The sequence below is a fragment of the Ciconia boyciana genome, chromosome 21 (genome assembly GCF_034638445.1).
Source record: "Ciconia boyciana chromosome 21, ASM3463844v1, whole genome shotgun sequence".
Classification (NCBI taxonomy): domain Eukaryota; kingdom Metazoa; phylum Chordata; class Aves; order Ciconiiformes; family Ciconiidae; genus Ciconia; species Ciconia boyciana.
Genome location: NC_132954.1, coordinates 1,519,052 through 1,532,349, shown reverse-complemented (window position 1 = coordinate 1,532,349; position 13,298 = coordinate 1,519,052). Strand labels below are relative to the sequence as shown.

Genomic DNA, 13,298 nt, shown 5'->3' with positions numbered 1-13,298 from the left:
TGAGGTTTGAGGCACGTTGCTGGGGAGGAGAAATTGAATGAGCTGCACCATCTATTGCAGCTGGTTCCGAGTTCGTTGGTAGATCTTCTTCCATCTGCCCAGTTGCCAATGCACGGCATTTCACAGCTCCGCGTTGTCTGAGAAAATATTTATCTTGAGAAAAGTTATGTTAATTAAACTGAATCTTCTACCAATTCCTCTGCCACATAATGAAAACACAGCAAAGTCTTTATCAAGGAAGCTTTTCAAGATGAGGGTGGCATTGGGGACAGGCAGGCACTTGCTCAGTGGATTTCTATTTTTTTTTTTTTCACCATTTCTGTTATGTGACAAAATATACATGAATTTCAATGTATATTCCCAACAAGTCAAGACTGTTTCTGTAAATAGGAGGTTGCCAGCCTGGGGATAGGATCAGAAGCTCTGTTTTTGCCTGTAGGGAATAAAAGGACCATTTTCTTCTCTTTCTGGCCTTCTTTTCATTGAGGATAGGAAAAACCCCATTGTCTTTGGTCCTGAATCTGTGGGGGAAGTTTCCTTGTTGAATTATTTCCACTGAGATTCCAGGGTTTTTTTCACTGTCACTTAAACAGAAATCTTTCAGCATCTCCTCCTTGTGTTTGGTTAAATAAGATACAGACTGGCATAATACAGGGTTGTGTATTGATGCTGTGTTCAGAAAGTAACACGCTACTTTGGAAGAGCTCTCTACCGACTATTTTTTTTCTTTTTCTTGTCAGGGGCTGCAGACAGATGCAGTAATTCCCCCATCTACATCCTGATTTTACATCATCCTAATTCAGAGAATTAATCATGTATTTGTATTTCTATAGTATTCTTACTGGATATTAGAGCACTTAGGAACTTGGTTAACTCAATGCATTGCTTCCAATGCTGGAATACTGTGCATGGGGAGAGGGCAGCCGGGTGAGAGCATGCAGCAACTGTGCACAGTACTGCAGGGCAGCAAGGAAAGAAAAACCTCCTGGCTAACAGTGTGGGAATTTCAGGCTGTGGTTGCCCAGAAGGACTTATGGGATCTTTAATGATTGGTCCTCAGATTTCAATCACAAACTTCCATCAACCTCCCAGCCTGGGGGCACTGATGTAGCTGCTCCTTGTGGGTAGGGCAGCCGTCTGCTGAATCTCACCTGGATTTCCCTGCAGACCTCCTAGCAAAATACCAACGTCTTCCAGATCCTGATGTAGCCAGTGAGATCTGGTGGGGTCATGACCTGAAGTGATGCAAACGTTTTGCAGCAACAGGGATTACCTACCTGGCATGCCGTGATCTGGGGAAGCAAGGCAAAAAATCTAAGCTTGCTTTTTGCTGTGTGGAGAAGGTGGCTGCTTTCTTCTGTCTCTGAGCCTCTGGGCAAACTGCAGTTATGCAGACCGAGTAACTCACCCTGGGTAGCATGGAAGTAGCACGACGTCTGGGTGACATGAGAAATGGGTCTGTTCCGACGGAACTCCTACCAGAGTTATGAAAGTTGTAGCAAGACCCCGCAATGCAAAACTCAGATCCTTTGGCTCTGCCTGGCTGTTGTGCTCACTGGGTTATAACTCAATCCTTTTGCTGGAGGCAGCAGCACACAACCTTTACTGAAGCTGGGCAGCCAGGGGAGGTTGCCCGCTGCTGTCTGCTTCCTATTGCCAGGAACTTCATGCGGGTGCACAGTGTAGTTGTGCATTTGCTCTATTTTATGGTGGTTTTGGTGTTTGTGTTTTTCTGAGGGGAGGGGGCTAGACTTAAGGACAGATAGGTCCATTCCCACATGCCTTGATATTGCAGTTTATTGGGCAAAAGTGACTTCTTTCTGCTCCCTTCATGTATGATCAGTGCTTTCCTCCTGTCTCCTCCCTTCTGCGCTTGCAGCTCCCTGGGACCATGGCTTAGCAAGGCAGGGCTGCAGGACTGATTCAGCAACGAGCACCTCAGCTTTGGTCCTGTGTCAGCACCATGTTTTCTAAAGCCAGAGCAATGGCAAGCTTCATGTCAGGGGTACTTTATCAGCCTTGATCCCTCTCTTCTTTGCTTGAGGGGGGAGAAAAAAAGTGAGCAAGCTGAGAGGGCAAAGGTTTTCATGTTTTCTGTGGAAACTTCCTGCTGAGCATGTGATAGTTTTGCTGAAGCTGTGGGGGAATGCTGTGGTGAGCAGGCCAGTCAGTCGTCTCTGCGAGGAGCTCTGGAGGTTGTGGCCTGCATGCTTTTGGCTTATTTCAGTATTGTACATGTCGGATGTGATACTCCAGATTTTCCTGGCTGTCTTTCAAACGCCTCTCACCTTTACCAGTGACTGGCATTTAAACTCTGGAAGGATGCAGCACTTGGCGCGTTCCGAGTTTGCTAAAACCCTGTAAATTTACTTAGTTTTCTCAGAGAGGGAAATGACAAAAACCCATCGATATCTAATGATTTTCTTTTAAAGTATAAACCAGAAAACATTAAAAGGAAAAAAAAAAACCAACAGTAGGAACACCGGAGTTGGGCTGTCAGTAATATATTACAGAAATGAAGCTGCCACCCATTGGTGAATGATGGCAGAGGTCCCCCTCTGTGCCATCCAGACAGGATGCGAGAGGCTACATCTGCGAATTGCAGAGCCTTGGCTGGGGGAGTAGCTGCTCCTGCTTCCAGCTCGGCTGTTTTCTGGTTTGTTTCCCATGTGTCAGCCAGTAGCGGCTGTTGGAGCATCTTCATCTGCTAAATGCAATGGATTACAGAAACCAGCGGAAAGATGCCCTTCTGTCTGCAGGGCCTTGGAAATGCGTGTGCAGTGAGAGTGGGTGAAGGTGGCTGGATCACGAGGCAGACCATCATGTTGTCTTCAGGTGTTAGATCAGGGTTTCTGTTTGCCGCCTCTGAGCTGCTCACCTTGCAGGCTGCGGGCTGGGGGACAGTGCATTTACAAGGCACTGTTTGCAGCCCAGTTCTACTGTCTCGTGAACATGTTGCTTAAAGAATACCTGGTTTTTCAGACCTGATGTGTATCTGAAGGGCAGAAAACTGAAACTCCTATGTAATCTTGCACTAATGAATTCATCAGGAAAAAATATTTACGTCATTGGAGAACAGGGCATCGGTCTGGGTGTACGTGTGTGACGGCATTGAAAGGATGGCGAACCAAAACTGATGAAACCTTAGCAGTTATTTCTGTTTTGTTAATTAAAGCAATGAGTTGCTTGAGTGTTGTGCGTTGTTGCATAGTTTGATGTGTATGTAGATATACACAAAGGTGCAAATGTATTCAGGAGCGGATGCTTCATTGCCCCATTTTGCTATGCCTGTATAAAGAGAGGGAGCCTTATTGTGGGCTTGGACTGTAGTTCTGCACAGGGATAAATGATAATGCAGCTCACAGCCACCGGCAACCTCCGCTCCCAGTGAGAGATGCTGTTTGTATAGAGACGTTTTCTGTAGCATTTCTTCTTCTCGCTTCTGTATTCAAAGCAAACTGGAAGCTTTTTGTGATGTCAGCTTGAAAGATCACTTTGTCATTTTAGTGAAGTTATACAATAATCTTGGAGTCTGTTTTAATTTTATTTTGCTAAAGTTTTATTGCATTTTGCTTAATTGCTTCTGCTTTATTGTTAATGAGACAAAAAGCAGTTTGTGTAATAGCTCGTAGAGTAAAATTATCAAGGAGCAGAGATGGAATTTGCATGTTAAAAGTTTCTTTTTATTGTTTTTATTGTCTTCAAATTCCTCATTTGGTTATGTTCAGTCCTACAAACCTGCTGTGCCCTGCAGGCAACATCACTGACCTGTCTGTGTCCTGCAAGTACATACTTAGGGTAAACTTGTCTGGACCATGGCAGAAGGATGAGTTTTCATGCTCACATACTCACACTTGGTCAAGGCAGCGCCTCGCTGCCTGAACACTCCGTCAGTCCTTCGTTTCTGGTCACTTCTGCAATCAGCCACAAGCAGCCCTCTCTTCTTATATTTATGAAATACACCAAAATTTCTCATTTTCCTTATTGTGGAATGGCTTCAACTCCCGCAGTAACCAACTGTCAGAAAAACCAGAGGCTGAGTTAAACAATACAGCTAACAAGCCCATGACACTTGTTGCTTTTTCCTTTTTTTCTTTATAATTTTTTTTCTTTAGTGAAGTCTGAGGGGAATACTACTCTCAGGAAGCCCATGAAATGCAAAATAAACTGGAAAGGAAATTATATTAATTCAGCTGGTGAGCATCATGCAAGAAGCTAGGACATGCAGGCTTGTGCCTGGCGTTACCCCTGCTGTGGAGAGCTGAGGAAGGCTAAACGAGTTACTCCTAGCTCCAATCTGAAAACGGCACAGTTGCAACCTTTTTGCAGAGCTTTTCTCTGTCTTATGAAGCAAAACCATATAGGAGTTACATAGTCTGGTGTGGGGTCTAAAACATGGGTGGTAAAATCTGTGTGTATAAAACACTGGAGAATGCTCTGCAAGAAACGGGAATTAAATTTGTTATTACACACAGTCATGACTTCCTTGCTGCTGCTGCCTCTTTTCTGTCATTCAGTACTGTACTGATTAACTGACCATCTCATTTACATAGCTGCAGGCTTGCCTGCAGTTGTTATTAATGGAATAACATTAATTGTTCTCCTGAAGTCAATGAGAGAAGAGGTTCCGAATCTGGTCCCTTATGGGCAGCAGAGTCCAGATGTGTGAGTAGGAGCTAGGACCTAGGACTTGCTGTGTATCATTGCAGGATAAAATAAAATATGAAAAGTGCTGGGGTGAACTTGTTTCCATTTTGGTAGTTGATATGGGGTCCATTTTTTTGCATTGACTGCTAAAAATCACTGCTGTGTTACTGCAAAATTAATTTTGGTTCTCAAACACAGATGATGCTCTCTGCCTGCAGCACGGCTGGGTTCTGGGTCTGGTACGTATTTGCATAGGGCTTGACAAGATGTGTGCAGTGAGCCCAGACTCCTACGCATGCAAAACGGCAACTTCATGTCCTGTGCTCTATCTGACTTGCTGCAGGTCTGTAGACCAACCTGGCTGCAAGGGTGCAATGGGTCTGGCTGCGACCCCCTCCTCATCCCAGTGGGGGTCATCCCTGCTTACAGGTCTTTTCAAACTGGAGCCCCATGCTATGAGACATCATTGAGTATGATGTCTGAAAGTTGGCCTGTTACCTGTTTCTTAACATTTTGTCAGTCTGACCTCCATTATGGTTCATCTTTGTTCAGCTTCCCGTAGTGCACTTCCTTCTGCTCTGTCCCAACCCTTGAGTTCACCAGGGCAGGAGAAGCAGAGTAGTGACTAGCTGCAGATACAAACCTCCATCCTCCAACTCTGGAGCAGCTGAGGCTCCTCTTATACCAGTAAATAAAAGGAGCCCAGGATCAATTTTCTGACCCTGAGGGCCAGTGACATGGAAGGACCTCGCTCCATGTCAGTGTCTAGGCTTTGTGTGTGCTCTCTGCAGAAGGGCAAGCTTCATCTTGAAGTAAGATTCTGCTTCTCACACAGCAAAATGGTCTGGGACACTCCCTATATCTGCCTGGGTTTTGCATTATGTCTCCACTATCCACTGACCGGTTGGCTTTTGCACAAGGCAAATACAGAAGTGAGCAGCCAGTGTGCAGCCGCTCTTGTGCTCGGCAAGGCTGTCCAGACGCGGCTGTGTGCATCTATGGAAGAAAGGCAAGGCAGCCTCTGAGGTGAGGTTCATCGATAAGTCAGGGGAGGGTCAAGGGAAACCATTTTCAGCTGATCTCTACAAAGCCTGCTGGCCATGAGAGTAGGGACTGTGGTATTGACTAAAACCTCATTCCCCACTGATTCACCCTGCAATTATGAAATTGAGCAGAAATCATAAACTCCATCTGAACTGTAGTTGTCCCTCTCTTTTTTTCCACTCCTGTGGTTTGAAACTATGTAGAAACGTTTTGGAAGGTTTCTCAATACATGAGTTTAACCATAAGTCTCAGCAGGGGGAACATATTATTGGGGAAAGGCAATTACTGCTTTAGCTGTATGCAAGACACATTACCTTGGAAAGAATCACCATCTTGCCAATAACTGGCTTCCCACTCTTGGCTTGGCAGGTCCGGAGTGTTCAATTCAGACGAATTTTGAAAGAATCATTACGCAGCAGTAGTTTCAAAATACTAGTTTACTAATGATTTTCTTGCACCAATGAGTGTGTGAGAAGTGAAAACAGCAGAGATTTTTACAATCCTCTGGAGGAGATGCAATGGAGATGCACATAATCTCTCTTCACAGTCACAAGCGTTGAATGGTTCTTGAGGGTCGTCTTAAACATTGTGAGAGAACTTGGTTTTCTTGAGTTTTGTTTGCAAGAAAACAGGATTAGTTTCATTACAAATATAAAAAAACCCTACAAGCCCTCTGGAATATAAGAGTGGTATATTGGCATGGCCTTCCTGTCTGCAGGAGCCTGACTTCAAATCCCAGTTGCGCTTAATGATGGAATGGAGCAGCCATGAGCTGGTCCAGGTAGTGCACGTGAGGCTGTGTGCAAGGACTGGGTCTGCCTTAAAACTGTACCAAAGGTTTGCATTGGATGGGACAGAGCTGAGTATTGGCCTCTCAGGTAGGATGAAACTGCTGTACCTTCTGCATTTTGTGAGCGTGACCGGGAGGAACGGCGCTCCCAGCTGCTGATTGCTGTATCTGGGTTCGTGGTGCAGAGAGCCTTGCTCTGTCTCTGGATTTCTGGTGGTGATGCTCGGCAGGCTGCACAGGGCTTGTTGCTTTTTTTCCTTCTAGTTTCGATGGTGATATTTCTGGGAATATTTAGCTTTAAAATATGCAGATTTTGCAATAATTACTCTCTTGGGACTCAAATGCTTTTCTGGAAAAAATGTTTTAAGTTATGAAAATAGATTAACCCTTTGCACATGCCTTGCTGGCAAAATGCAGAGGTGCTTTTGTTTGTCTGCTTTCCTCATGGTGCAGGTACTGGTGCCCTTTGCTGCCTGGAAAAGTGAGAAGGGAAGTTGCTGAAACCATGTGGGGTATAAGTAAAAGTTAATAAGCACAGCATTCAATCCTAGACTTTTTAATGAGCAGAGAAAGTCTCCTGGATGTCTTCCTGTCTGTTTCTAGTTATATGGATCCCTGTTTATCTCTGTGGGTCTCTCCCTTCCCGTAGTATCTGAGGGCCTCACAGGCATTAATGGATGACTCACAACACATCTGTGAAATAAGGAAGTATCCCCGTTTTAGAAATGGGGACTAACGTGGACTGTAGATGATATGACTTGCCCAGTTTCACACAGGAAATGTGTAAACGAAGTGGGAATTGAACCCAAGTCACTTGAGTTTAGCACTGCATTGCCTTCTCCCCTCAGCAAGTCCACAGCAACCTGGCAGATGTTGCATGTGTGAAATTGATTTAAGAATCAAACGCGTGAATCATGTTGGTAGATGCCTGAGTTTGTAGCTTTAAAACAAAAAGCTGCTGCTTCCTAAAAAAAAAAAAGAACAAAAAAAATCCTTTTTTTTTAGAATTATTGATTTTCTAACAATCAGCTGCCACTGAGAAAGAATAAAACTTGCTCTGTCTTCTGCCCCTGGATAGAAGGGAGATCTGACAGGTGCATTTCAGTCGGGCAGGGTTTGAATGCGCTGAGCAGATCAGGCAGTGGTGAAGTTCAGGCACGTCAAGCAAGCGGCTTCCCCCGGGGACCACGTCCAGCCTCCCGCTGCGCTGCCCTTCCTGCTTGCCTGCGCCGTGGCAGGTGCTTCCCTGGGACAGCCATCCCCGTACCTTTGCATTCGTACACTCCATCCTCACGGACAGCGGTGGCAGCCCTTTCGTGCCTGCAGGCTTTCCCCCACGGCTCTTGTCCCTTCTCCCCTTCCCGCTTTGCCCTTCCCGCTGCCTCCTTGCCCCGCTCTGCTAGCAGACTGGGGACACGCGGTGGGGTAAGTACGGCGTGGGACACCAGCTGGAAGCAGGGTTAGAGGGGAGGGGGCCACAGATGGAGGTGAACTGCCTGAGTGATAGTCACACTTCATATGGATACACTCCTTTTATCATCGAGCCGGAGGAGCACAGAGGGAGTGATCTTTTGCTAATCCTAAGTGTTGCTCTGAGCAATGGAGGATGCACTGTTTATTTCTGTCATTACTTTTTCAATCAGCTGTATGCACTTAGGGAAGTAGCATTTGCCCCAGAGCATGGGGGGAAGGGATCAGCATGGAGGTTCCCTTGCCCCCGTGCACGGGGCTGTGCTTGCCCCACGTTGGTCCAACACACCCGCTTGGAAGAACTTAAGCTCCCGTTAGAATAGAGTCCCACTTTCTCCAGCAGAAGCAGATGTTGAGAGGAAAGACGAGTGCTGCTTGTTCCTGGCGCCTTGGGGAAGAGGGGAGGAGGATTAAAGAGGCCACAGCTTCTCATCCCCTTCAGTCTAGAAACTGCTCTCATAACTGGCATGATGCCATTGTTGGCAGTGGTTTGAGGAATTTCTTACTCAGGGGGTGGCCTGAGGACTGGCTGTCCAGAGCAGGCACCATGGACATGACGATGCTGTATGGACTAGAGCTGGGCAAGTGGACATTAGGAGCTTTTGCAGAGCCCATCAGCATTAACTGCTGCTGTACGTCTCTGCCTGCAGTGATGCCTGTGTGCATTGGTCCTGCTTTACTCACATCCATGTCACCTCCTCCTGAGAGCGTATCCCTTCTTTCCTCTCTTGCTGTGTAAGCTGCTTGTGGCAGCATTTATTTTCTGTTGTATGTGACACTGAGCACATAATTGGGATTCACAGATGGATAAATTGTGGCTTGTGGAAATAGCCAATTGCTGGGTCCGAACCCGTCATTGACCCTGGGTGTGAGCAAGAAATATCTGGTCTCCTGCACAAAGTTCAGCAATGAGTCTGTCCAGCTCATGGCTCTTCACCCACAGAGCACAACTCCGAGCGCTGGGCTGAAGGTGGAAGCAGGACCCAGGGCATGCTCCTCTCTCCACCGTCAGACAGAGCTGCAGGGTCCCATTTGTTTCTCCTCTCTTTGACTCGTGACCACTGTGCTCCTGGCTGCAGGGTGGGCCAGCCCTATCTGGAAAGGCAAAATACACCATGCTGGTGAGGGGGCTGGGACAGTAACTTGGGACATGGGACGTGGGATCCAGCTTCCTAAGGGGCAGGAGAATCAAGTCTTGCATTTCATCACCACATGCGTCATGGCGGTGCAGGGGGCACATCTTCTCTTATGGATGCTGCGTTCGTAACAGTGTGGAGGCACCAGCTGATTTCAGATACCAAGAGGATTTAAGTGGTTTGAGTTGTTGTCTGAGACTTGGCTGGATTTTAGGAGGTATGGCCCCAAGGGAGGTGGAATTTCAGCCCTCTTCACAGCCAAACGAGTGCTCCTGGTGCCAGGGTTTGTGTGGCTGCAAGGCTGAAATTGAGTTTGTGACACTTCACCAAACTTGTTTCCACTTTGAGCTTGGGATCTGGGAGGAGACAGGGCTGTGTTCAGGCACTGCAGTGCCATCCGTCCGCTGCTTTGTTCTGCCTGAACTTACAGCTTCTGGGAGTCTGGATGACAAAACTGGAATGAAAACCTAAGTGGTGAAGAAATGACCTTTTTCTCATGTCTGTAGTTGGGCACGCTCCTCAAGTGAGAGGAGGCTGCTTGCCAAAACGTTTAGTTTCCAAACTCATTCTTCTTTAGATGTTTGTGTCCCCCTATCTGCCTGGACAGAATTGGTGTCTGTGTACAGAGGTGCACGTGTCCATCGGGATGTCCTGGCACATGCTCAGGGATTCTGCTATCTGGAGAAGTGGGCTGGTGAAGTGGCTTCCTGCTGCAACCCCATCTTTACACAACTGGTATTGGCACAAGGAGGTGGCACCAGGGCTTGCAGCACTGCGTTTTTGGGGGGAGGAAAAGGATGGGGAGGTGGAGGTCTGACTAGCATGATCAGGCCTGTGGTAGCAGGAGGTTGGAGCGATAAGGAAGGTGCAGTCCAGAAATGGACACAATATCATAAAAAGGCAAGGTGGCAGCAAGCTGGGGTTGAAGGCAGGTTGGAGAAGGTGGAAGGAGTGAAGCTCAAAGCTTTGAGAATATTTGGGCACATGAGCCATAAAGTCAGATATTGTCCTGCAGCAGCCAGTTGTGGAAGTAGTTACTGTCTCTGAACATGAAGCCCTTTGAAGCTTTCATAAACTCGTCACAAAGCCTGAGAGACCTTAAACTGCTTATAAAAACCAGGGTTTCTGAGCAATCAGAATTGTGTTCTGGAGGTGCTTTAGTAGAGAAATATGTGCTGCCACCCTTTGTTCCTTCAGTGGTTCAGAAATGCTGTGACCATATAGGAAAGGAAGAGAAAGGTGTTTAGTCCTGATTGTGTTATTCTCTGGGCTGAGCTCTGGTGGCAGGTTCAAACCCCTCTGCTGCAGGGTGGGTTGCACAGGTGCCACTGGACACAGGATTTGTGATGGGGACATCAACTTGGAGGAACCATACGTTCTTCTGTGGAATTGCAGTGCTTGTTGTCTGTGAAGGAAATGTCTTTTTCTTTGCAAGTAAAGTATACTTGGAGCACGGTCTGTACTCAGGGTCATTTTTTAAAGTAGATCTTCATTTGGAATGTTGCTTTCCTTTATCTAAACCTGATCCATGTGCAGATCAATTCAGCCATGTTAGGAGCTTTGTGGAAGGTAAGTATGGAGGAATTGAATGTTTTACTTAAAACTAAAGGTGGTCTAAATGCAAAACTCAGGACTAAATACGAGCTTTGAAGGAAGGGCTGCAGCACCTGTGTGGTGATCTGAATACTCAATATCTGAGCTGACCTGAAATCCATACCAGGGTGTGGAGCTTTTGTCTTGTCTGCACTGCATCTGCCCATGGCTGACACCAGCCAGGCTGTGGTTTCCCTTGCAGCCTCGTCCAGGAGGAGGAATACCCCATGGTGATGTGTTTTCTGTGAGCGTGCATGTCACCATCAGGGTAAACGTGCTGAAGGAGGTGAATAGAGTCACCAAGGGCTTCTCCAGCTGTTGGGACTGAGTTTGTGTACTGTTTCGGTTACCAAGCAATCCTCTCCATCAGAGCACCTGATGTAAGTCCTGTGTGCTCACTGCTGAGATGGCATTTTAATATACGCACATTATGATTCCAACGTGCTGTTTGTTTTACAGACTGAATTAAATCGTGGGCAAACAAAAGAGAGACACCGTCAAAATTACAGACTACCAAGTCCACTGTAAGTAATCTCTGTTTTTTCCCTAGTGACTTACCCTGGATGTGTGCACTGCCCTTTGCAATAGACTCAACCTGGGAACAGGACTTGCTTTTCTGTTTGTCTGGTTTACTTTGCTTTTTCCTCAATATATTTGAGAAACTTTTGCCTGGCAAGTCCTTCCAGTGCTGCACTAGCATTTTATATTACTGAGTCTAGTTAGAAGAGGTAATGACCGGACATCTACTACTGCTGCCTGCTGTTTGCATTGTAAATCCCTCTCAGTCATAAATCATTTGGAATGTCTAAAGTGGCATCTGCCCTTTTGTTCAAAGCTACAGTTGGGATCTAGTTGCAAAGACCATGATCTTTGGGTAGCAGAATGCCCTACCACCCTGTGCCTTGCCCATCACCTTATCTGCTTTCATAAAGCATGGCCTTGCAGGGTTTTTTTGTAAGAACTGAGGAACATGGTGAGCTACTGAAAAAAGGGGTCTGGTTTCCCACAAATGTGCCTCTCCAGATTGATTAATCTGTAGATTAAAAAGTGGTAAATGCTGAATGTGGCTTTTCCATAGACAGAACACTTTAGTGGCTGCCAGTAAGGAGGGAGCTGTACCTGTCCCTCAGTGGACCAGAAGTAGGAACTTGTGCTTTGCCTAGTTCACTCACTTTCACAAAACTTGTAAGATTTTAAAATATATTTAACTTATGTCAAATATGTTGGTCATTGGTTAAATTTCATTAAAATTGGTCAAATGGCTTAAAAGTTATCACGAGGAATAAACAGGCAGATTTTCTAGCAGCACACTAGGCATTCTCACATAAGCCTTAAAAACAGGCTAAAATTTGGTATATAGAAGAAAATGCTGTTATGGTTGGAATAGTATAGAAAAGGCAGAGTTGTAATACCTTCCCACTAATCACACTGGATCTCAATCTGGCTGGGACAGGACCAAACAGCAGAGAAAATCCTTCCATCTGCTTGAGTATTGCAAACAGCAGAGTTTTGCCACCAACAGGGTTTTAAGGATCCACTGTAACGAGATGTTTCAGTGTCCTGGAAACAAAAGGCAAGCGACAGAAAGCCAAGCACTGCAGTTTTCCACATGTCACTTGAAAGGAACGAATTCTGGAGGCCAACCACAATGCAGAGAAAGGCCTGATGCCTTCAAATGTCTTTTCAATGATGTTTCAGGAGCTCAGGTGCCAGGTGCAGTGTGCAGCATTTCTCTTCCCATTTATGGGGGGTCTCAATCCCAAATCCAGTGGTAAAGAGCTTGTTTGGGTGCATGGCTGCATATATGTGGTGATAGTCCCAGGCACAGAGGGACCAACCTAAGGCTTGACACTGGTTAGCTCATCCTCAAACCCTTTAGGAGGACTTAGGTGAGGTTTAGGACTGGGAGAGACTGTGTGCCTGGGCCTCTGCAGGAATTCATTTCATCCATAATAAGGTAATTCAAAACACCAAAAACTGTGACTTTCTAAAAAAGCATTTCTAAGCATTTTATCTCAGGCTTTAGGGTAAAATTCTCATCCCATTAAAATCAGAAGGAATTTTGTCACTGATTTCTTTCATCAGGGTGGCAGTCTTTGCTTCCATCATTGCAAATGAAGCAGGCATTTCTGTTCATGTTCGCTCCATTGCATTTCAAGTAAAACCCTAAGAAAGTATGTTTGAATAGAAATAATAGCTGGAATCCCTAGTTTTAGTGCCTGTACTTTGGATTTGGCCACAGACATGCAATGTTAGCAGCTGGAAACCATGTGCCATAAAATCCATGTGACTTTTTTCTTAAAGATTTGCTGATGTTGCACCAATGCCATGTACTGCCTTGCTGTGTGTTAGCTGCTGTTGTGCTGTTCTACGGAGAGTGCAGTGCAGAATACACGCTAAGTGAAAGTGATAAGCAAAAATAGTAGATGCATAACACATGACAGAGAGAAGAAGCTACGGAGGTCATGAGGAGGAGGAGATGAAACTAAAAGCAAAAGATGTGCCTTTTCTGAGAAAAAATGGGATAATTAGGAAAGTGTAATGAATATTAAAAGGCTGAAGTCTGAAGATAGATTTTGACTGGGGTAAAGAGAATAGAAACTGGAAGGAAAATGAGG

At 45.8% G+C, this 13,298-nt stretch overlaps 1 protein-coding gene across 8 annotated transcripts in view; it reads left to right on the top strand.

Annotated features, from left to right (window-relative positions):
* HIVEP3 (HIVEP zinc finger 3) overlaps nucleotides 1–13,298 on the top strand; it is a 276,233-nt gene that overhangs the window by 186,564 nt on the left and 76,371 nt on the right. For all 8 annotated transcript variants that reach the window (XM_072885469.1, XM_072885465.1, XM_072885467.1 and 5 more), the window contains one exon: nucleotides 11,140–11,204. The gene's annotated coding sequence lies outside the window, so the exon portion shown is untranslated. The remainder of the gene's footprint in view (nucleotides 1–11,139; nucleotides 11,205–13,298) is intronic.